Source organism: Camponotus vicinus, unplaced genomic scaffold, assembly GCF_025532165.1.
Source record: "Camponotus vicinus isolate PSW18456_S1 unplaced genomic scaffold, iyCamVici1.0 SCAF_12, whole genome shotgun sequence".
In the NCBI taxonomy this organism is placed as follows: Eukaryota; Metazoa; Arthropoda; class Insecta; order Hymenoptera; family Formicidae; genus Camponotus; species Camponotus vicinus.
This window is the reverse complement of record NW_028141948.1, coordinates 14,225,142-14,252,204: the sequence shown is the minus strand read 5'-3', so window position 1 is coordinate 14,252,204 and position 27,063 is coordinate 14,225,142. Positions and strand designations below refer to the sequence as shown.

The 27,063-nt window shown below is 35.8% G+C and overlaps 1 protein-coding gene across 3 annotated transcripts in view; it reads left to right on the top strand.

Annotated features, from left to right (window-relative positions):
• The window catches only part of Kuz (zinc-dependent metalloprotease kuz), a 112,274-nt gene that overhangs the window by 67,087 nt on the left and 18,124 nt on the right, over positions 1–27,063 (top strand). The window lies entirely within an intron of this gene.

The window sequence follows — 27,063 nt, the reverse complement described above, 5'->3', positions numbered from 1 at the left end:
GAGTATAACTTTATTAATATATAACTTTAAATAATTATTTTTAGTTACAATGTTATTTTATATTAATTAAAAAATATCAATATATATTTAACATGTTTAATTACATTATTTCTATAAGATATCATATTGTACTTTAACCATACATATTATTTTATTAATTATATTTCTCGAACGTTTATTTCAATGTTTATTTAGTGCATGCATCTGCTTAGTTTAACGCGAAATAAATCTTTTCTTTTTTAATTCTTCCACCTCCAAATGTTCACCAAATATGTATATCAGGAAGAGAGAAGAGAAACGGAACGCGCGTGGGCGAATTTTCTAAAAATTGATATCTCGAGAATAGTGACTATACAAAACCCATCGCGGCCCCGAACAACGCGGTAATGTCGTTTGCATAACACCATCGTGCGTCTAGCACGGTAATGTGCAGCATCTTGCAGCGCAATCATCAGAGCCGTTCTCTTTCTCTCTCTCTCTTTCTCACCTTGTTCGAGAAAGAGTCGCGCACTCGGGTTCTCCCTCTTGTGATAACATCTCTCATTTATCAGGACACACACACACACACACACACCGATGCATCCTTGTGCAACGACCGCGTCTCAACGTCCTCTGCGTCTGCCCCATCTCCTCCTCGACTTTCAAGCGTCATCTTCGTCTTACTCAGCGCTCGGTAGAAGGAGAATAGGGGAGGCTGGGGGTATTTTTGCTTCAGCTTCGCAAAATGTACCGGCGAGACAGATTTTCCGAGAACGCGCGCACACGCAACTCACGAACACATACTTGCGCGAAATTGCTGTGATTTATAAAGCGTCGTCCCAACCGTTGCGCTGCATCGAATGCTCGCCTGGAAAGCGTTAATTATTTACTTGCCGTTTACTGAAGTAAACATCGATTAACGAGTCATAATCAAGCACCTCGAAAGTAAAATACGACTCAGCGAGTTTCTTTATTCGCACACTTTATAGAAATAAACGCGCATTGCTTGGCAATAGGAAACATTTATTTTAATATGTGCATGATATTCTTTCATAAAAAATTGAAACAATTTTGAATTAATGAAATATTATTGTTCTGAGTTCGTAAGAATATTTCTATTTGAATGGATTAATTATAAATGGTATATAAGAGCATTATATTCGAAATTATTTTTAAAGTTTTAAGAAAGCGCGTTTTAAATTAAATTATTCAATAACCGCGTTTTAAAAAAATATGTCAGTAAATGTGGATTTATTAGAGATATGATATAATCGATGCGAGAAGCACGAAACAAAAATCGATGGAGCTGAAGAATCGGGTATTGGTGAAAAAACGTACATGTACAAGATATGTATCGTAGGAGTTTTAAGCTACATAGTTGAACTATTCTGAGTAGGCCAATAAAAGTGTATTGAAGTTGTACCAGGTTGCATGAGCTACCGACAAAAGAGGATACGAATGGCGAGAATTTGTGCGAAAAGTAGGTCATAAGCTACCGAGGTCGAGGGATAGTCGAGGAGGAGATGAGCCGAGAGTTGTATCTCGACAGAGAAACTGAATCCGCAAGATAAGTCTACGTAAATAAATGTATGATCAAATACCCCCGGGCAGTAAGTTTATACCGGAAGATTTTTCTATTTTAGTCGATATTAAACATGTTTTTTACATTTGAGAGGAAACCGATATAAGTCGCAAGATAGTTTTGAAGTTGAATTGGACGTATTTGATGTATTTCTACTGCAGTTTATATGAAAAATCTTTTTCTTGTGTCACAGTAAGTTACATATTTATATTTAATATATACGCCAGCATATATTTTCTTTCCACTTCGCTTTATTTGACCTGAATATTTTTAATTGCTTAACTTACACTTTTTACACTTAATGATTCATTATAGCTGTGCGCAGTATTAAATATCTAATTACATGAAATAAAATTTCTTATAATTTAATAGATACTTGAGGATACTATGTTACTGCTATTTGCATTAATTTACATTGCATTAAAAATATGTATGTTGCACACACAATACATTATTTTTTATACATGTATTTGCGAGGAACGAATGCAAGTCAGTAGCTGTCAACTTATCGCATGACACACGCGGTGTGAAGGGTTAATGAACTGACATAATCGAATTCAGCACGCGTCACACTGTTGCTAACCAGTTTCACACCCGAGTTTCGCACCCTCGCGCGATATACATGTAACTGCCCAGATTTTTCGAATCGATGGAGATGCAGAATAAATTGCCCCATGTATAGAGTTTATTACGTTCTTACTAGTTTTGCTCTTTTTTTCCCTCTCTCTCTCTCTCCTTCAACCCGCTACTTCCCGTGTTCTCGCTCTCATTCTCTCTGGAGCACCCTACTTTTTTTCATCGAAAAATCGAACGCGACCCTGCACGTGACGTGCTTTCGAAGCCGCGATAAATTCCTTTACGAGCCTCCCCGGCCGTGGCCGCCATTAACTCCCTCGTCTACGTTCGATTACGTCGACATTCCGCGCGGGATAAAAATCCACGTGCGAGAAGAAAGAAGGGCTTTTAACTCCGTCGGTAGGAACGGAATTAAATGGATTTCTCTCGAGTGCGATATAAAAAAAAAATTAATGTCGATAACGGGATAATGTCGATGGAAGATTTTATGACTTGAGCCACGTATGCCAAGTTTAACAAGAAGCTCGAATCTTTTTTTATCATCTTTTATAGCCGTTTTTTATAGAACATTCTGATAAGAGTTTAAATTCTATGAGTTCAAAGGTCAGGCTTTAAGATAAATTAAAGAAAATATTCGAGATCAATTTTTTTAGTTAATATGCAACTTATCAATAAACTTGAAGATTTTTTATCTGTATTAACATGACTCTAATTTATAGAAAAAGCATTAGAATAAGTATTAATGATTGATTGTATGTTCCACAATGGTATAAAAGTTTAAAAATAATACGAAAACTATAATAGAAGATGCATAATATTATATTAGTGCAGCTTCAATGATTAAATCTGTCATTTATCAATGCTCGAAATAGTATTTTTGATCTTTCCAACTTAAATTAAAACTTATTTAGAAGATACTCTTGTAAAAAATAAAAATAGGTTAACGAAGAATTATATATGTAGATTCGAATATTCATGATTATTATCAAATAACAATTGATTATAAATACTGATTTCATCAGTATTGGTATTTCTAGAAAGCAAATGTATATTAATAAAATATCACTATCGTTTTTTTCCGTGATATTTGATAACGTGCAAAATTTAAGTTAGCTTAGTTATGTACATACAAGCTAACTACGTATATTTCAAGTATTATCGACATTTTTATTATTTTTTGCGCGATTAAATTCTGACCTGTATAAAATTTATTCGTATCTCATATGTGAATATTAGTTATTTGAATTTCTCAAAAATATAATCTGCATCAAACTTAATTATTATAATTATAAACTTATAATTTCTCTTAAGAAAGTTCTTCCCCTTTCTCTTTCCCTCCTCCTTCTTTCTTAACGCATCCGTTGAACAATCCGAATTACATCGCAATTACCGGTCGATGCGACTACCCTTTATCAAAGACTGATTCTCTGAATCAAAGCGACCTGTATTGAACTCGCTCCGTATTGGATTCTCGCTTTTGATGGTCCCTGCGACACAATCGCTATCCGGGTATGTATCTCATGAAAGCGGATTTTCGAAACGTGTACTACAGCCGGGTCACGTGTGTCGAGAGTCCTTTAGCCGGACCAGACATCTGATCGACATTAACGAAACAACGCGATGCGCATGGGTCGCTCTCGCTCGTCCCGTTCTCGCGCGCGCGCGTACGTTATCGATTACTCGCAGAGGGGTTATCACCCCTGCCGGGTGCTCTTGCTTGCACAGGCCGGTGCACACGCCTGTGCGATCTCGCGCGCGCTAGCGTGCCCGTGAAATTACAATGGCCGACAGCCCGTGCCTACAGCTGTACGATGATGTACATACACGACTGTTCCGTCGAACGCCGGCGATAACGATGCTGAATTAAATGAAGCGACGCAAATCCGTTTGATTATTTCGACTCGGCGAATCTCCCACGTCCGCGTCACTTCGACACGGCTCTCAGTTTATGGGCGCGATATAGATAGATACTTCTCTATAACTCTGGAGATTAAATCCACGCGAATAGATACCGCGTCGTGTAATCTCGTTTTATTGCGATTTTGATATCTTCTTGCGTACGTAATAAAATAAATGGCGAAACTTTGTACTTTATAACCCGCTGGCATGCACTTTCTTCTGTCGTCCGCGCGATGACGATAACACGATCGCGTCAAACAGATTGACAAGCGCGAAAGTACACAAGCAACCCTGCTTTATTCGTTGATTTATATTTATATTATCATTTATATTCTAACGAGAGTTTCACGATGCGACTTATGTCAATTTATGGCTCGTGTAAGCGTTATTTGTTGCGTGTCTCCATCATTTGAATGGAGTTGATAATTATTATTATAATTAACAAAATGATATTGAACGCGTCATTTTAGATATCTTTAGAAGATATCTTTTGTTATAAGCGATACGTTTAATTTGCCATGCGAATCTACAACATTCGATGCAGGGCAGCGTGTGTAACTGGACATTGTTTTGCAGATTCACCAAGTCACATATGCAGGTTAACCATGTTAAATTAAACAATAAACACACACACAATGATGCTCGTCAAAAATTTATTTTAAATTCTACCATAAATATAACTCTCGCACGATTTGTACGAACGTTTTTAAAATCGTATATATCGCGAATGTCGTATCATAATTTTTTTCGAGAACTCTGTTTTTTCAGCGTTAATTATTTCATGATTATTTTATTTATTATAGAGCATGTTATTTCGCGGATATTGAAGAGATTCTTTCTTTATTAATAGCTTCGATTTTTTATTTGTTGCGAAGTGAGTATTACTATAGCAGATTTAAATGCAATTATAGGTAAATGATACACGTTAATACAATTGACACAATATTTTCATTGCTTGCAAGAATTTTTTGTAGGGTTTATGCTGCAAATATTTTGAATATTTGAAACATTTATTATAAAACCGATATGATATATTTTATAATCATAATTGTCACGAAAAATAGCAATATTTCGCTATATATTTGCTATTCGCACATATTCTTATAAATAACGAAGTAAGTTATTCCAGTACATCCTATAAAATTTTAATGAATAAAAACTACTTTGTTGCAAATATTATAAAACACATCAGTGTAAGTCATGCATTATATGCCACGCATGTTTACCATATCGCATATTATATTACATTTCGTTTATTCATTCACCCGCTTTACATGCAGTTTGATATTTCGGACGAATAAGTATAAATATTTTAATTGCATTACATGTGTTCTGCAATATTTCGTAAAATTATCCAATATTAATATTTTACATTGGCGAAGTTTTATATAAAAATATTGGCACGCGAAATATCTCATTTTCGTCAATATGCTTGTCGAATACCTCGTCGTTCTGCCATAATGCATGGCATAAAATCGAGCTGTGTCGAAATTAAGCAAATATTTGTAGTTCAATGTAGGTTTGCAATAAATTTAAAATGGCTCGATTAACCTGGAGATGGATGTTATCGACAAGTGTATCGATATTTATTTATTTTATTTGAGAAATGTCAATTGAGCCAATATAGGAAAAATAAATATGGCTAGTCGGATACGTCCATTTGAAAAATTTGATAATATTTCTGATAACTTATATTCATTAAAATTGTACATTTTATGTATTGTATGAAAAATAAGTTACGAGATTTCTGTTAAAATAGCTTTTAAACTATTTCTCTATATTTTCTTATATTTTTTGACAGTGTATTGCATTACAAATAACATATTTGCACAAAATTGGAATAATTATGAATTATCATCGGTATGTATTATATCTATAAAATTTAGAACAAATTTGATTAATGAAATTATTATCTAGAACTGAATTGTGAAACAAGTAACGTATTATTCGTTCTAAATCCACAAGTAAAATTACATTTTCTCAAAAGCTGCGTTATTGCTATAAACTTTCGGAAAATGGTTAATGTACGAACTAGGAATCCTTCTTTTCAACGATGTCGCGATCAAGGGTAGGTTATGTTTATGAATTGCATGGGCGTTCGTCCCATTTATGCAAACGACGGCGCATTGGCTTTTTATTTTTCTTCTTCTCATGGCGTGCGCAGGTATGCTAGGAATGCATCTGCATAAATGAGGCTAGATGATATACGTGCGCGTGGACTCGTTGTGAACGTGCTTTAATGGCGCGACCCCGACACGTTCGCGAGTTTACCTCGGCCTTATATCTGCCGCTTCATGGGATTCCCGTACACGCTTTTCATCCTTCCAGTTACATCGTAAACCCCCCGTTCGTTCGCCACCCTTTACGCTTCTCTTGGACAACATTCTCATCACGGTTTGTTCAGCCTAGATCCCTTCCGCGAGGACGCGTATAGCACAAGTGTATTACCCCTCGCACTATATATATCTTCACATTCTTATACGATCATTATACTATAAATAATTTGACCCATAAATTTTATGCAGGGACACTTGCGAAACTAGCGATCTCGCAAGTCTTATTCATAATCATAATCACAGAGATAGTATTTGAAATAGAAAGTAGAAATATATATTTAGATATATTCTCTAAACTACTTCAAGCTATTTTTCCATCAGATTATATAATAATTCACATTTGTTGCAAATTTTATTTGAAATGTTTAGTTTATTTTACGAATCAGAAATATGCAAAATTGTCATATTTCACATACATATGCACACACACTGTAAATATTTTTGTCAATGTATAATATTCTATTTGAAGAACAAGGGAATTTTTGATATTAAATTTTTAGTTAAAATAGGAATTTAAAGAAGTATTAAAACCAAGTAAAATGTAATGATATAAAAATCTCTCTTTTTATTAGACATTACTTTTATTAGACATTACTTATTACGAATAAAGAATTGTTAATTAATTTTGCACAAATTGTAATGAGATCACATTCTTCGTAATGAATTTATTTTAACACAAGTCGGTCAACAAGTTCAATTAATAAGTCTGATTTTATACATTTATATTCTTCAATTTAGCAATAATAAGTTTTCCATAATTGTCGTACAAATAAAATAAAAAATTTCTCCCAACTTCTTGCACGAAGCGTGATATTTCCTAACATTTTCCGAGTTGCAAACTTCTTTTTTAATGAAACACGCTGTTTGCCGCTGGATGTGCCTTTTTCCAGTCCGTGGAAAATAATAGTTGAGGTTTCTGTAGTCGGCGGTAAGCGATACATCTCGGGGACCGTGAGAAGACATAATCGTGTTTTGCTTACCCGGCAGTCGCGTCTTTCTCTTTCATCCCCCTTCAGACCATTTTCTGTTCACATTTATAATATTCTCGCGCTGGTCTCACGCCCTTAACGCAAATGCATTACAGAGACGCTCAAATTATCGTCGCGCTTTCTAGCACTTTAGTTTCTCTCGCCTGCTTCTCTTTTTCCGACATAATCCGTACTATCTTAAGACCCTTTGTCGATCTTTTTTTGTCGTCTTTGGTTCGACATTTAAGAGCGAGACAACGATGAGTAACTGATTTTTTTCAGCGAATCACTCAGATGCAAACGGAAAGCATTTGGATTGTAGAGGAGAGTTGAGAAAATTGATTCTTCGAAGAGAATGCACTTTTCTTACTCTGTGTGTTTGATAAAATTCTAACATAAAATATTAAAAATATTCTTTGAAAGAATTCACACACATGTGAAAGAGATTAAAGTAAAAAAATATTAATATATACATACATATATAATTATAAGCATTAATATATTTAGATTAATATATTTTGTAGAACAAATAAAATAATGTGTGTGTATGTGTATATACGTTCCAAATGATTAACGAACATATTTTAGTTTCCTTTGGTTTACAATTTGCTAAACAAAACCTCTTCTCTTCAGTCATTTAAAATTACAATGATGTGAACTATACACTCGTTTAAATGTTATCTAACAGTAATAAAAAGGGCGAAAAAAGGGATGAGAGAAAGAAAAAGGGACAGATGTTAGGCATCACAGATACCTACTTCAAATTCCTGTTATTAAAGACGCCAGCTGGGTCCCCCATTCGAGAAATTGAAACCGTTTAATTTAGCGGTCTAATTTACACGTATCTTGCCTGTCGATCTGGGATGGCCGTATAAATTCCCATAAATTCGAGTCATCGTGAATCTTGAATATACTAGCAGTAACATACCATGATAGCGTAAACATGTTTGAGAGATGGTTCAGCTTCTCATGTTTCAATGCGTCATGTTATAGTAACGCAAGTACGTGTCTCGTATAGTCAAATTTCACGTGACTAAGGAAGATTGGGAAGCTTCGCGCCGTCAATCACCATTATACGCGGGCGCTGAGTGCTATCTCCGCGCAAAATTTGACAGTGAATCGCATGGATTCGCGAAACGCAGCACACTGTGACGAGCGCGAGACGCACAGTTCGAGTTTCTCTGTCGTGATACTCGTATCCGACATATATGCCGGATCGCAGACGCAACGGATATCGATCTCCCGACCGCGGATTCCTCGCTCGAGGATATCGCGAGTGTCGCGTGTGTCGATCACGCGGAAATACGGCTCGTGTCTCGAAGCGATGCGCGGAAACGCCGGAGTACATTCCTTGAGATAAATTGCGTCTCGCATAGATATGTGTTCGGGCATTACTTACATCACGGGATTCTAACTTCGTTACCGGAGCGGACGATCGAATCTCATAATCGCGATGCTTTGCGATCCGACGTATATCGTCATTCATCAAAAGCGGAGTGTGAGAGAAAGAGAGAGAGAAGAAGAGAGAAGTAGAGACAATCGGTGTCGAAATTAAAATTCGCTTCTGGTAACCCCTGGCAACGAGTACGCGCGAATAGATTCCACTCCATGTTTTGCCCTGTCCCAGTCTCGCGCGTCCGTTTATATCCACTGTCTCCGACTTCTAAAAGCTGAAAATTGATTTCTATAGTTACGAAGCGCGGTAAATCGATACTTCTCTCCGATTTCTCCTCGTAATTGCACCGATTTTTCGTCTTGGATTTTCTTCAAAGTCGAATAATTGATACAATATATAATAATGTTATAAAAATAACCGTAGCGATGATACTTTAATCAGAGGAAATAATCATTCATTCATGGATGTTATCTTTCTCTCGCTCGCTGGGATATATCTGGATCATGTAAATATATATATAGAACATAACTGAATACATATATAGAACATAATGGTCCTAGATATATATTTTTTTTAATTTGTCGACCGATATATTAACTTGTAACTTTTACTCTGGTGATAATTAGTGTTTTGTATAAATATAAAATATTTTATTGAAGCATTATTCATTAATTTTATGTTACGAAAACATGCTATTTCGCGCTATAAGATAGACTGAGATAGACGAAATGCAAATTACATAGTTTAATCTCAACAGCTCCAAATGACTTGCAAACTACCAGCACCGCGATAAGCGTTACATTAGAAGTTGTTGCCTTTAAAGAGATAAGTGCAATGCGGTTGCGAAGCGCGCAGAACTGTTTTGTCGAAAAGCTATCGTTGTGGCAATGATCAAAGTAATTGAAACCTCGATATACAAAAAGAGAGAAAAGAGTATGAAAAAAAATCTACCTCGTCACCGGAAAAGATTCGATTTGTCTGTCACTCGTAAAATAAAAGGGAAAAACTGGTACTGGAAAACAAATATTTTTATACAGAATATAAATAAATGGATATTTTGTATACACAAATATATGTGTAAAATTACATAAAATCACCTACACATATTTTACAAGCCATGTGTTCACTTTCCGTTAATTTCGGAAAACTTCGTATAAACGAATATTTTGTGTGTGCTGTTTTTAATTAAACGCGACTTAGACTCCACTGAAGAGGAACCGCAGACATGTGTTTTATATGGATGCAATCTCCATGCGGTTTGTACATTTTATCGTGTATAGCTGGTGGCTTGTTTGATGGTTTCCCTTGATGTTTGGTCCCCTCAGTTTGCTGTCATCGTTCACACTTATGCTAATAACAAACCACGGCCCGTTATTGCTTGGCGACTATGCTAATTTCGGATTATCTTTCTTTGAGAAATTTCAAACGTACGAATGAACGGCTGGTCGACGATATTTGTACACGTGTGTTCGACGAGTCTTTTAAAAGTAGTTTTAACGGGAAACCCTGCAATTAATGAGGCAAATCGTGCCGTCTTTATCGGGAATCTTTATTTTTCAAGCGATTTGTAGAATGCATTTGAAAGTCGATCACGTAATTTTCTACCTTACAAGTGGAAAACTGAAGAGCGAAAAGTTTCACACGTGTTCGCCGAGCCTCGTAATCACGTAACTTTTTCCGACGCGGTGCGATTTGATTGGCATTTAAAGCTGTCGGAAGTGAAAAGTAACACTTCATGTGGAATTGTCGGGCAAGCTTTTCTCTTAGAATTCATTATTTGCAATATCGCATTTGACGTAGGAATCAGTTGATAACATGTAAGTAAAGTCTTTCTCTCTTAAAATCTTTTTTAATTGAGCAAAAATCATTTGATTAGGTCACCTTATATATTTCAATGTTCGCTGTTGTTGGCATAGTGTGCTTTATCGTAGAAATCGATAGACCATTGATATACATTCGACAGCGAGAAGTCTCGTACTTCCGTCCATAGTTTGCATCGTAGAATATTGATCGATATGAATATAGTTAAAGGGTCAGTTAACTCGGATACTAGGAGCAACAGACTGAAAATAATTTGCCGCAATAAGCAGACAGAAAAGCGTGAACCTAGAAATAATTTTCTTTGACGTAAATTTCCCTGTAGAATGAAGAGATAGCGTTCTTCCAACTTTATATAACTCCGTGTCATGAAATGTCAAGCATAATTGAACTCTCTGCTAATTGAAATAATTATGATAATTTAAAGTAGTCATAAAAGTGCAAGAATACAATCGCACTAATCGAAGTTTTATAAGTAACATTGAGTTCATAAACTTTTCGTTACGACGAGACTTTTTCACGAATAATGAGAGATCGAGAAATTATTTCGAATAGAATTGTATTGTTTCAGTCTTTGTTACATCTGTATGCTTTTATAGTTGGAAATGGAAATACACGGCGACTTACATTTATCTTTAGCGAAGTAAAAGCGAAAAGACCGAGAAATTGAAAACTTGTTGTTTGCCACCTTTTCCATTGTTTCCTCAGTTTCTCATGGCCGGAAATTTTGTCACCTTCCGCCTCAGCCGTCTTTACATTACCATCGTATTTTATGCAGCAATTTTAAAAATCAGATTTATAGTCTTAGAGCTTAAATAGAATATCATACGAATTATCTAGACTGTTATATTTATCGGTATGAGATGATGAAAATATTATGCTTGCAATACAAAAATAATAGTCTGTCGTCTGTCTCTAGAAGAAAAATTAATCAACGTCGTTTAAAGCCATTTACTGTTTAAGCCATTAATATATTATAAGATTCATCCGATGATATTTCGTGCTAACAATAATGAAAAAAACTATAGCGCTTACTGATAAATGTTATATCTACGAAATTTTAAAAATGTTATTTATCTTTATTTCTAAGTTTATAAAATTTGATAGCTTGATGTAGTTGTAAAAATAATAAAATATTAAATAGAAGAAAGAGAGAGGGAGAAAGAGATCAATATTTTACGTAAATTGACCAAATATTTTCGAGATTTTTTTTTTAAATCCATTAATAACTGATCCATTTCCTTTTAGCAAGAATTGTTTGTTACTTTTAGTCATTTTGCGATCAAACATTAAAAAAATATCGTAAATTTTTAAACGTAGATTTAGTATTTTAGTTTATTGTAGATTTAGTATTTAATCTGTTATGTAAATGTTCTCCCGACTACATTCGTACTATCTCCAGTGTTTCGCGAGCCATTTCGAAATCAGGAAAGTTGCATACAGGAGCTTTAATCAATTTAATCGAGGTATAGTCGCTTTCACAGATTACGAGTCGACTATACTTTTCGGTTGCAAACTTCTCCTCCCCATTCTCGCTTCCGCTGGTAATCCAGACTAAGTATGCCGTCGTCGACAATGTAATTCTCGAAAAGCATTCCCTGGTATTAGCACGACGCGTTCGCGAATGCACGTTCAGGTGTTCAAAGGTTAAGGAGTTCCTCGAGCGAACGTATGGTGGTCCCTTAATTCTCGCCGGTAACGAAAGCAAGTACGCGATTTCTAACCCAGGCGTCGCCGCGAATTAACGATCCTTTGCGTTTAAGTAACCGTTAATCCGTCAAGGTGCGAAACCGCAACGCTTGCCGCTCTGGGGGTTTTCCGCTTTTACGGCGGATTTATGATAAATTAACACTTGAAACCGTGGAAAGCGCAATATATTCGGGACGCTTTTGAAGCGCTCGTACTCGATACCACGATGAAAAAGTGACAATTAAATCAAACGAACAGCTGAGAACATAAAGCGCCACTTCCAAGTACTCTTCAAATTTCATTTAAGTTGCATTACTGTTCGATGATTGATTATTTTTTGAAATCAAAAGGATTTTACGTTTGTTGCAGTAATGCAACTATTTCGCTTCACAAATGGAAATATGCGACGCTATGCGAGAGAAAGAAAGAGAGAGTCGAATCTAACAATAGCCAGCATTTCCGTGCCATATTGTCTGTAATCGGTTAATGAATTTCCATCCCACGTGCTTTGCGTAAAATCTCGTGTTAGACCGTAATGCGATCATTGACCGTCTAGTTCTACGTTAATGGTGTTGCGAGTTCAAAGTACATTCGCATCGTGTTTCTCTATCGGTGGTAGTATAATTGCATTTGCTTCGCGTTAGAACAGCCTCTGCAGGCGATAAGTCGTTAGCGCGTATCGATGGGGACAAGGATACATCTGGGGATCCTGCTTTGCTGTGTATGTGTACATGCAACTCAAATCATGAAATACCACCCGCATAGGAAAATGTCGATTTTTTAATCTCCTAATCTTCCTAATAATAAAATGCTTGGATCGATCTCGTGTTATAGTGTACATAATATAGTGTTTATAAATAATATATTTCTATTTATAAATTCTCTGATAATCAGGAATCTATTTTGATGCATATTTTCATAACGCTTTAATTACAACACGTCTTTATTAATCATAAAATTAAAACTGTTAAAATAAAGTGCATTTAAGACACATAATTAATAATTAAAAATGAATAATTAATGAAATAGAAAAAGATCCTATTATCTCTCGAGCTTGAATTAATTTGACGTTTCCGTAGGAATAACATTTCCGCCTTACTATTTATAGCCCAAGGAAAACGTGCGATGTCTGATAAACCCGATATACGCGTGTCGCGACGATTTACGTTAAGAAGAGAAAAGTAATGCCCATCGGATTAACGCCCGGCGACCGAGCTGTAGAATAAATATCGTTTGTTGAGCGGCAACACGTACGCGGAACTAATCAATGTTATTCGCGTAGGTATCGAGCGTCCGAGTGCATCGGTTCCCCGTGATGAATGTGACGCCGCAGATGGCCGCGGATACTAGAATCCACGATGCCGGGCAGATTTAATCGTTGCACGTACATCGTACAAACGCGCCCGTCATACGCAATGGGAAAATATTTTCGTAGTAAAAGTTTGACTTTTAGTCACGCGCGCGCGATAAACTGCACCGTTACGTTTTCGTTACACGGCCGGAACGATTGGAAGCAAAGTTTTTAAATTTGCTCGTTCGATGTACACCCGAACGTAAATCTTTAGACCACAATTTCCACGTATACGCAGCCATAAAGTCCATAATTTAGAGTCTCTTTAACGAATATGGTTTTCTCTTAAACAGAATTTTAAGGGATTTTCTAGCACGTACTTTATTTTTCTCTTTTTTTATTAATTTTTTTAAATTTTTGTACAGTTAATAATAATAATAAATTTTTGCTGTATATTAATATATAATATTTCTAAAATGTGTATCTTTAAGGTATCAAAATTTTAGTATTGTTTATCGATCGATTTTAAGTGTCAATGCAATGAAGAAATAATTCTTATTTTTTAAATATTTTAAATATTTTAATTCTCACAATAAATTGTGTTTTGATCTGTTTCTTCAATTGTACAAAATTTTGAGTTGATATAATTTTATTAATGTTATAGAGTTTTAAAAAATTTTAGATTGATTATAAATTATTATAACAGACACATTCTATCGATTTTATAATATTTGAAAGATTTGAAATTATGCGTTACATAAATTCTCTCAGCATTTCGATAAATAAAATATCATTGAGTGCGCTTTAGCATTCTGCGGACGCTTGTTGTCTCTTTATGCCGCATAAATCTCTTCTCGACTATTCTTGTTCTCGCATTATCGTGACAGCTATTCCTCGTGTCTACTCACGTTATCACGTCACGGTTGCCGCCTGTCTGCTGTTGCATATCGGATAATCGATGGAGCCTTGCAACCCTTCAGAGAGACACCGGGTGCGACAAAAGTGACATCCCGCGAACCGTGTCCGAAACTAGTTTCCGTTCGTGTGTCTCTCGTTTGCGCCGCGCAATTTACATCGACTTACAGGGGCTTCCGATGGTTTTCGCTTAACGCGAGTCGACCGTCGTGTTTACTTCCGCGAGAAGTAGAAAGATGCGCGGATAATGCTCGCGCCTTCAGCGGCGTGATTAAAGGATTAAATCCTCGAAGCTTCGTAAGAAGGATGACGCTAATCCTCTCGACGACGCCGTGCGAGCCCGCAACCGAGCAAGCCATAAATTCCTTCGTAGCCTTCCGGTTACACGATGGTCTGGCGCAGATTTTGTCGGCTGCGATGCAACGAATGCAGTTTGTTCTTATAAAATTCGACGTATATTATACATGTATAGCGTGTGTGGGAGGAAACCGTGGGCGGATGTGAGTGTGTATGAAGCTACAAGTTGAAAACACGTAAACTCAAATATTAATATGTTAAACATAAAGATGAATACATGTATATTAATATGAAGAAATACACGGAGATGGCGGTCTTCCCTATTTTTTCTTCTTTTTCTTCGGCGGATGTCAGCATAGGATGGCATTTGTGGGACATAGATAGGTCTCTGTGTGAAATTCACGAGCAGTATTAAAATAACGTCACGAGCCCCCCCCGCCGATGATTTATGTCGCTAGCGCGAGGAACCGGACGGAAAAGGGTCCTCTCTCTCTCTCTCTCTCACTCTTTCTCGCTATCATCCGGCCATTTACAGAGAAGGGGGCGACCGTGAAGGACGATAAATCTTGCGTGCGTCCCTCATCGTGATGCTTCTCTGCCAGAACAGCATGCATGCTACCTCGCGTTTTTACGAAACGAAGCAAGGACCAGACAATAATGACAACAATAATGTATAGCTCAAGTTGCACTCATCGGAAGGTTATTTATCTCTAAGCACCAGTACTCTTCTTGAGCCTCGATAATGTGTAGTTAGCAATCACGGTTAATATCTAATATTTGCACAATAATATCAATGCAACTTCGTAAGATCTGCGAAGGACGATACATTTTGTGCGATAATTTTTAAACTACTTATCACGAACAAATTAAACATGAAAAAAAATTTATTCTGTATGATTACGTTGTTTGTTTTCTGTGTGTGTGAGACAGAGAAAGATAAAATTCACTATTAATTTCTTGAGAAAATTAACAAGAAATTTTATATAGAAAATTTTATATAAAATAAATTGGTAAATTATTTTAGTACAATTTAAACAAATCACGAGCTTTTATTCCATCAATAAAATGATTAATAATATATATTATACGTACTTTACAACGGTACTTTATAATAGTACATATAGCTTTTATCTGTCAAACGTGAAACATAAATGAATTGCATCAGTACTGCATTTCAACATTTCGGAACAGGTAGAGCGCAACGTTATTTCATATTGGAAATTTTAGGTCATATCGAGCGCGCTCGTATTTGGAAATTGCGAAAGGATAGCATCATCGAAACGCAATTTCTCGCGAACATCCCGTTTCGCTAAATCTCATTTGCCGAGAAAACGAAACATTTAATAGCAATAACAAAAGTATAGAGACCTCGCGTTGTTTACCTTTTATTTCATCCATATGTGTTCGGTTAATTAAATTCTTTGCGTGATTTTGCCTCGAAGAGAAATTCATTGTGGTTTTGTTCGCGCAGATTAAGGAATCGATACGCGGCATGAACATCGCATGTTACATCGGCAATTTCGAGAGTCATTTTACGTCGCCGACTCTGCACGAGAATTTCTGCAAGAAAATCGAATGCACTTTCAGAATACTGGACATCACTCGTGACGTGTCCCTTTTGTCTTTTTCTCCGTACATCTTTCAGGGGCATTTTTAGTTTATATAACAGAATGTCAGCTCCGAAGATTTATTATATTATGATATTTTGCGAAGAAAGCGAGCCATACATTTTTCAAATTTTAATCGTGGATACGATAATGTTTGCGGGTTTTTAAATCGTCGAGTCTCGTGAATATGATTTCTAATGTGTTTTAAAAAGAATATTCAATTTAATGGAAATTTTTTTTTATATATAACTTTATTATTTAAATTCTTTTATATTATTTTACGATAAGTATATATTAACGGATTACTGATATTACTGCTTATTAACAAATTAATTATTTTAAACTGGCAATACATTCGAAAAACCAATATTACACAATTGATACGATATGACACATTTTATTCCTGCAAGGTAAAGTTTAGTCTTGTGCTTTTTGTTGCATACTTGCTTCAGCGAGAAAAGAAAAGAAATTTTCCGTAATTATTTGACTATAATATTAATTAACAGACTAATGTTAAACAGTTATGTTTCTAAACTAATTTAATTAAAGCTCCTCTGCAAACATACTTTACATTCCTTACCAACAAGGATAGAGTTTGAGTTAAGCATAATTCGCGAAACTTGCCGAAACTTGTGCGATCACGATCGACAAATTATATATTCTAGAATATGAGATTATCTATATATCTCACATATATACATCATAAAAATTACACGGTTCTTTTTAAAATAAAGAAAAAGATATTAATATTTCTTTTTTATCGAATGTTATTTTATGACGTCATGATTTTGTGCTTTCCTATAATTTATTTAAGTTTAGAATTTATATATTTTGATCAAAGTTCTTTCTTGAAGTAACGGAAAAAATACTTTTTATAATTGCTAATGTATATTCTAATCAATCTCTCATATACGCAGTGATAATCGCAAGTATAATCTCCTATATTATTTTAATAGAAAATTTTAATGCAGTTATTCTATCATTCGACATCCTCGGATATAAATACGTCATATATATACATGTGGTTTATATGCGGTTGTAATAAATCTCAATTGGCTGGCGCGAGCGAGAGAGCATTAATCGGCGGTTCTCGAGTTTCGCTCGCGCGAAAGTATTATTCTCTGAAGTCTTTATGTCGGGGGAGTGCACGAACAGTCGGCTAAATAGTTAAATTAGATAATGGAGGTAGACAAGGCCGGCACGTGAAATTGGGTCAATTGATTTCCTCCTCCCCGCCGTTCGTTACTGTCCTTCAGTTAACACCCAAGTTGGGTTTACCAAATCCATCGTCTGATAATGCTTGTACATTCTGCATGATATCGAATTCAGTGATAGAATAAACGAATCGAAGTATGGATAGGATTATTACAATTTTTAGTTTTTTAATTATTTTATTTAAAGCTTTTGCTAATTAATTAACTGTTTCTGACAATCATGAAAGCATTGATTCTTTTTTAGAAACTAAATCGATTGCAAGAATATATTTTTTCCTTGAAATACATTGCAGTTTTTAATGATTTGTAATTAGAGTATAAATAATCGTATTCCAGCAACGTGTTTAAGGATGTATGATTTGTGTTTATATTAATAGACAAGCATAATATAATTAATTTCCACGGTTGTTAATTATAGTGTACTTTATGATTTATGTATCGATTAAAACGAATATATATTTATGTTCTATGCTACTTAAAATGCAATATTCCTGGAAAAAAAATTCAAGCGGGTCAATTTTTTCCCTTTATTTTCAGTTATTTTTAGTTTATTTTATGTCCTTTTTGAACCGTCAAATTTATATTTTTACGGTTTATTTTGTATCAAATCATCCATTGTTCGGTTATCATGGGTTTCACACGACAATGCCGCGGGTATAATAATGACAAATACTATCGTCCGTTTTACTTTTCGAGCGACACCTCGCGCTTCCGTAAATTCCCGGTTCGTGCGCCCTGGGCAAATCCCTTCCTTATCCCGGCTGCGACGGCGTTAAATTCTTGACGATGCGAATTTCAAGAGTGCGGGGAGGGTCTTCCATTTTACTTACACGAGATCCTCTTACGACAGGAATCAACACGTAGATCGCGCGTCTGTAGGAGAAAAGACATTCCACGAGCTTCCCTCGTGGGGCTGATCGAACGTGTACCAAGTCAACCCTATTTTCACCCCTCGAGTCACGAGGTGGTAAATTCTCGGTCCCCCGGGCGAACTTCGGTAAACATCGACGTTAACTTAGAAGAACGAGGGAATCTATGGAAGAGAAAAAGAAGGAGAGAGAGAGAGAGAGAGAGAGAGAGAATGAGATAATGCAAGATTCTCTTGCGAGACGAGGTCTTATTTGCAACGAATTTGATAGAAATTAATGTGGCGTCGAGTATGCCACGATATCAATGCATCATTACTATTATATATTTACGTTTTACCTAAAAGTTCCGTTATTGTTTTTAAAACAATTTGGGGCAATTTTGAATAATGACTAAAGCATAATAAACTTTTCAAACGAAATGTTTTCGCGATTAATTCGATTTACTCGATGTGAGGTTATCATCATTGTGCGAGAAATCATATAAAAATAATTTGAGAAATCATATAAAAATAATTATCAGATATTTTTCAAGAAAAAAGTAACGTACCATCGAGTGTTTGGCACATTTTTACACTCTGCAGAAGATAATTCAAAAGAAATAATATCTAAGGGAGAGAGAAAAAGAGGGAGAGAGAAAGAAAGAAAGAAAACATCTTTTTTTCATAAAAGTCGAAATCCTCTTTTCTTGCATTCTTTTGTTTTTCGAACCAAGATGCGTTCAATTTATCATACGGGATAATAAATTTCCTTGTCATATGTAGCTCGATGATAAATACAGTGTAAGTTGAGAGCTGTCGCCGCGAATTCATGATATAGTCGAGAGATAGTTATGCTCTATCAATTCTCTCCCTCTCTCTTTCTCTCTCTTTCTCCTCTCTTTCTCTCGCCCTTTCTCTCTTTTATTAATTAGATCTTGAACTTTTTTATATGCTTGTCAAGTTCGATCGATGAGTGTTTATCAGGCTGAAGTGATCCAAAGTGGTCTTCAGAATCACTCGATATATAAATCACGGTTTCTCTTTCGAGGAAGTTGCGGAAATGCTATAAAGCACTCCATTTTCATTTAACTTTGAAGATATTGATAGCGCTATTATTTCCGCAAGAAAAGCTGCGTGAAAGCTAGACAAACAAATTTGGGCCGCGTAAACGTTTTACACTGAATTTCATTATACGGGGATTCTCCGAAAATCGTTGTAAATAATTAGTGAGCGTTGTATTATACATATTTAACGTTGTTGGTATTACTACGGAGACCAGTTACCTGCGTATATCGCAGTGCGCTCTATTTCCCCGAGGAGTGATCACGCGATCGTTATATTTAAATGTGAACGAGGCAAAGCAAAGCTCGCAGGCGCGCTAAAAGTTTCGCAACGCTAAGTTCAGAAGCTTGGAAGTTAGTTAATTTTGTTTCGTGGCTTCGTTTATCCGCCATATTGTTCGAAATTATTTCCAGAATAATACTAATTACACGCGAGCAACCGCATCCTATCTCGCGCTACATCGTCTAGCATCTATTAGTAATTCCGACTCTCCTCTATTACATCTGCCATGGAGACTAAAGAGAGAGCTTTAATTGTGAGCTCTACTTTGGTTTGAAGACCATCGTCCTAAAAATGATCATTTCTAGCGCCGTAAATTGCTGATGCATCACATATGCGTCGGTGATTAGTCGGGTAATACATACAAATTAGATTTTATATAGCGTTTAAATTAAATTATTTAACTCTCAGCAGCAATTTATATTTTGCCTGAAGCTTACGGATTTGTCGCGTTCACATGGTTCGCATATTAAATTATGCCATTGGATTATTTCTGATCTAGATGTTAATTAAGATTAATATTTAATTAAGAAAAATGATCACGACCAGCTCTCGATTTAACGAATGAGCCATCTTCGTGTAATTTTATATAACATACGTAATTCTAATTTAATTTAATGGCAAGGATAATTTAATTACATTGAGTCTGATAATATCTCGTGCAATATATTTCGCTTATTATATATTGTGAAAATATGTTGTTTATTATGCTATTAATAATTCTCACTCTTTTAAATGTTTCCCAACTGGAGACAATGATTCTCTTTTTAGTCTTTTTCCTGTTTGTAGTCATCATCACAGAATATCGTGTTTTAAACTCTTCTTCCTATATTTCTGTCTATCGCTTAAAAAATTGTTGTTTTTTTATGTTTCTTTATGCAAGACGCGCATGCGTGCACGTGAGATTGATCGAACGGGCCATGTGTCCATCGTGTGTACTCATAAACCATGCAACGAGAGATCCAGCGGTTCGTAACGAGTTACACCTCCCGAGCGCGTTGTTTCCTGTGGATATTCTATAGCAACGGGTACCGGAAGTTAGTTCCTCTCCACGATATACCGAGAGAGGAGTATAAAATTTTATATCGATAGATCGGCGATAGACGCGGTTTGGCAGGAAGTACACCGAAAGACGCATAAATTCAGATTCTCTGGCTTTTATTCTCGATGGTTTTTATGACATTTCCCCCAGCGGAGAATTTAAATTGAGCTTTTCACGCTTTCCCGTTCATCGGCTTCGCCGACGCGATACCGGTGTCATCCGTCACTTCCACAAGTGACAGAGATTGCTATAACCAGTTTTCGAGAGCTGTGATGTGCTTGAATCGATTCAAATTCGAGATACGCTAACAAAGAATTCAGAAAGAAGATAGCTCAGAATCACTTATAGCTAATCTATTTATAAGTTCCTTATAGTCTCAATTTTTTGACATTCTTACGAATAATATAATAAAGAATTTTTGAAAGAGATAATATTATAAATAGTACTAATATTATAAATAATGTTATTAATAATGTTATAACTAATATCATAAATAATATTATAAATAATACTAATGTTTCCTGAATAAGATGTGTCTTTATTTGGTCATTTATTTGTCAAACGAAGAATTTAGTGTTTTATGGTTTACCATAATCATCAAATCCCTCGAGTGAGAAAATGAGATCGAAATGATTTTTCCCTCGTGCAGTCGACGTTAACTTTAATCACGGTGCGGTTTTAACATAAGATCAAGAGATTGAACGAGCTTAAAAATATTATCTTGTAAGATGCGGTAGTAAAAGGTAGTAAAAGGTGAAAATTGAATTCCACGCGCTTTCACGGTTTAATTTCATTGTCGGCATTGTGTGTGGACATCGGCCGTTTAAAGCGGGTCATTTTAATTACTCTGCTACGAGGGTTGGATTCGACAAAAGATCACGACGAAAAAGCGAGAATAAAGTGGCGAAAATGGACGAAGATGCGCCATTATTTCGCGGTAATACTACTCTACTACACCGGGATGCCGAAGCAATTTCACTTGGAGGTTTTTCAAATCGCCGGGACTTTTCCTGCCCGAGACGTTCCATTTCGTTTGTGCGGGGAGGCAGGGGGAGGACGTAATGTCGCGTCCGGAAATGAAATCCTTCCGAAACTGGTTGGAACAGCGGATCAAGGGAATCTGGCCAGCTTGGAAACTACGGTCGTCGTTTCTCTCGTCGCGAAAAATAAACTCGACCGCGAAAGTATCGTTCTCGCCGTATTCGATCTCGCGTTTTAATCGTGCTGAAAAATCCATCGCATCCGGGGCATATGACATTTATTTGCAAGATGGAACATTAATAACGGAAAGTCGAGTATCGTATTCGAAGCGCGAGTTGATTAAATTCACGACTTTTCTATCGCATAAAAAATAGTATCATGACCGAGATTCAATAATGATGCAGCTTCCTCTCATTGTGCATGATAATGCACGTACAAAGACGATAAACGTAGAGGACGTCTGATTGTGCTCCACTTCACCTTAATAGCGACGAGATATAGAGAAGACACGCTTCCCGAAACGAACGATAATGCAAAGACGGCTACTAGGTATTTACGCCCACGGAACATCAAAGAGCATAATGGCACGTGCGCTGACCCGTTTGCCTCAATAACCGCATCTGATACGCGTTACCTTGGAATTTAATTTTGTTCCGGCGTAATGGACGTGACGATCTCGCGTTCGCTTATGACCATAGCAGATTTCGTACTCGATACAATTATGTGTACCTATACAGGCGTAAAATCCAGAAAATAAGATTTCGAGAAGATTGTCAAATCAGAAATCAGAATCTATTGTACGGAGGGGTTTTTAAAATTAAGATCTTACAAAATCCAAGATTATGAAAATAATAAAATTATTTTAAAATACATTTTTATAAATCATGTTTTGCATCTGCTGAACGCGTAACAAAACTGTTATCAATTAAAACGTTATTGAAGGAGAGATCTATTAATTTTTTAAGCACAAAAGCTTTAGAGAACAATAAAATAATATATTTAAAATTGTATTCACGTGCCTAAATTTACGTGATAATTCGTATGCAGCGCGATTTCGACCCCAAAATGTATATATTAGAAGGTTAAACAATGCAATTTCTGTCACGCTATGGCGCCGGCAAGGAGAGGATTGATGGTTCCCGTCGGTATCATCAGGTACACGCACAATTTGCATTTTTGTTCTCGGCCCTGGGGCTCCTTCATCTTCGTATCCAAATATCATAACGCTCCGAGGAGCGTTTTCGATGCAATTCACGCGAAAGAATACGCGGCCGAAGACACTGCTCGGAAAATTGGAAAGCGGAGGGAAAGTTACCGTTTCTCATCTTCCAATATCTCTCTCCGTCTCCCCGAAATATTACTTTTCATTCTTTCTCCTCGACATCGACATTAAAGTAGTTGCAAAACCGGCAACCCTACAGCTCCGAAATAAGTTTTGTTATTTTGCCATGGCCACAGTTATTTCTTCAGGGATGAAATATTAAAAATGTTTCTTATAAGGCGTAATTAAAAATTACTAACTTGGGTAAAACGATAAATATTAATTAAGAAAATAGTTCGTAATTGTAGCGAATACTATTTAGAAATCAAGCTCTGAATTCAGGATTGTTCGCAATAGTAAAGAAATTTTTCGATCGTCATATCTTTACACAAGATTCCATTCCAATTTCTTTGTTACACACATATAATTTTGATTATGTAATTATTGATAAATCAAAATTGTCATTTTATTCTATACTTAAATTTTTTATTTTATCTTGTGTTTAGATCATACATACATGAAAGTACTTTCCTGATTATTAATTCCCTCGATAGTTTATAAATCGCGTTTGCATCGAATAGGCTTTATTCATTCATTACATTTTGTCGAAAATGAATAGGATTACAAAAGGATAAAATTACAACAAAGGATGATAACTCTTCAATTTCGTGATATCTCTTTGTTTCTGAACAGAATTATGTGAGGAAAGCTACACTTTTTACTATGTTTAATTTTATTCAGTAGATAATAAACAAAATAAATTTATCGCATTGTCCATTGGATATTCGGGGAGAATTGAAAAATAAAAAAAATTCGTTTTTTATAATATATCAGATAAAATGCATTTTAAGCAGTATTCTGATATTTGTATTTTTTTTATGCACTACGTTCTAATTTTATTGAACTGTCAAAAAATACTGTCAAAATAACTGTCAAAATATACGGACGTTTTCTCTTTTTCTAATTTAATAAGAAGATCGAGAGAGACAGAGAGAGAGAGAGAGAGAGAGAGAGAGAGAGAGAGAGAGAGAGAGAGAGAAAACTTTTTTAGGACGCAAACTATTAGGTTTTGTTGTATGATTTCACGTACACATTTGCAACATCATCTGTTCGTTAGATGTTGCAGCCGTATTTTTTCTTCTTTATTTTTGTCCGAAAAGATGTCGGCGTGTTTGATTTATTTCTTTACGCTACATCCAGCGGAATTTTCACGCTCTGAGATAAACTAGTAACGCTATACGAATGCATATCGATCCGTCTCCCGCTACAATGCATAAAAAGGTACGTCGTTGCAGTCTGTCTCATGCATCATATGTGTCCCTGCAGCTTTAGATGTCGATACGTTTTCATGTTTCGTTTCGAATCCTTCTATTCATCCGAGAGCGGATGGAAATGTAGAAGCGAGTTGCAGCGTTTTATATTCCGAGTTTTTATTTCATATACATATAGAATATTTGCCGAAAAAAATATAAGAATTTTATTACTGAGATAGTATTTCTTCATAAATTGAGAATCAATCTGTTTAATAATAATGTAATTACGAAATTATTCAACATTAATAATTGATAATTTAACAAATCAAAATCAAAGACCGTCTAGTTTCTTTTATTTATTTCAAGTAAATTTAAGTAATTTAATTATTTTAATACGTTAGAAATTTTCTACAATTATTTAAAAATTGTTTCATTGAAGCTATAGATATTGTTCGTCTAATAATTTTGATTCCCCATATTGAAAATTGAAGGCGAGAAATATTGAAATCTGATTGAAACTCTTTATTAAGGAACAATTGATTGATTTACACGGAAACATGGATTCATTGGAAAATATAAGCTTATAATTGATTCTCATACTTTGGCACAAATATCGCGTACATAATATCGGTAATATAATGAAGAGAGAAATTATATACATCCTCTTCGGAAAATATATATATGAAGAGATCGCAGATGTTTTATTGATTGTGTAACGGGCTGACATCTCGTTATTATATAATAAATGAATGACGAGAAAAATATTTCCATTGGCATAGATATAAATAATAATATAAATAAGATTTTGTCTAATAAGCCTTCTGAGTGTTCGATTTTATATTCTCTTCAATAACTTGGTACAGCGGATGTGGACGAGGATGGATAATCAGCTTATTTCGTATCTGAATTTCCTTTTTGATGTCACTGTAAGAATAGAAACCAGACAGCTTTAATATTTCCTTCTTTTCTTTTCGACTTCTTCGTACTTAAATAAAGTATAGATTTCTCATTCGTTATTGAAGCGAAAAATATTATTAGTCTATAAATATAATTTACTTACGTTGTTCTAATATTATCGATATTAGAATTCCTTTTGACGTCTTGAAATTGCAGCGCTAAATACATTTGAAAGATGTCATTAAGTATCAAAATAGATAATAGAAAGAGGAAGGAATGCACTCAGTCGAGCCTTAATGGAACGTTAATTATAACTTTTGAACGTGTAATGTTCCTAAGTAAGTAGCTTTATGATTTTTCCAAGATATTAGATACATAATTCTTTCGCATAATGAAATTAAATGTATGACGTAAAATCGCGAGGTAGTTTTTCTTCTCAGTAACGCAAATTGTTTCCTTTGACTCTTTGTAAATTCTTCGCAGTATTTATAAAATGGCTCTTTATGGGTATAAAAGTTACATCAGATGGAAAGGATAATTTCCGGAGTAATGCAATTTCTTTCTTTATGATATCGTAGCGTGTAAACACAGAGAGATGAAGAAAGAATACCTATTCTCGCGCACTTATATTACGCAGACATCTTCTCTTAGCGTGACACAATTTTGCGTCGTTCGGTATAAACAGGCTCGAAAGTATTAAGTACTTGGGGGATTACGTGCCTCATTTACCGTGATCAACGTTAAAAGTTATGCGTCTGGTATCGACCGGTTCTCTCATTTGCGCAATTGCACTTATCGTGAATGCGGGGCGGAGAGCGCGAGCGTGTCTCGTAAAGCATAATGCTAGATACTTGCCGGGTGCTCTTTAGAAATCGGCTAAATGAAGCGACGAGGAAAGTGCATTTTTGCCCCGTATAATATTCATACTAGGATGGCGTTGTTTCAGGCGACAGATAGAGAGAGCTTGTCGGGAGTAAAGCTCGCGTCTCGCGGAAGAAATTTCGGGATTCCGGACGACGAGAGGAGAATCGCCGCGCTTTCGCGACATCTCGTAGATTCGCGAAGCACGGGCAAATTATGGGTGCTTTTCACGTAGCGTGGCCATTGCCATCCCTTTGTCGCGTACGCTTATTCCGGATTTTTTTCACGAGGAAGAAAATGTCATGCAATATAAATTCGCGCATACACCCTCGGAAATTACGACGATAACGTCAAGCTCGCGAAGCAAAGTTCTGTGTGAACCTTGGGTCATCTTCCACCTTGTCTCGTTGACGTGAAAAGGCACTACTGAACGCGACACAATTTTCGCGACGAATCTCTGGAGGGTTTGACCGTACGATTCTCTCGGCCGGCAATCGTCTCGGCTCAGATTGTCCCGCATTTTTATCCCGCGATATATGACAGCCGAGCTGGGAGCTTATTAGAGCGGAAGGAAGTTCATCTCCCTGTCGGGCAAGCTCTGATGAGATTTTCTCACACAAAAATACACACAGTAAATACCGGATTATTCGATTGACCTGATTACGCGACCATCTCAGAAAACTCCTCCCGGTGTTTTTGTACGCTCGGGTTTGGTCGACCATTATTTATCTCCGATTCGTTTTAAACTAGATAAAATGAAATATGATTATCTGCTATTTGTAGTTCGAAGGAAGTACGGGACAGCTGCAATATTTTGCATATTTATTTATGATGTTTTCCAAGTTATCGACATTCTATTTTTCATAGCGAGCCTTATGTCAAGAATTAATTAAGGTTACTTAACATTTTAAGATTTGTATGACAAGGAGAAATTCAATAAAGATGAACTTATAAAAATGTGTAATTTTTCAAATACGATATCGAGGAGAATGTGCTGCTCTTTCATTAATATA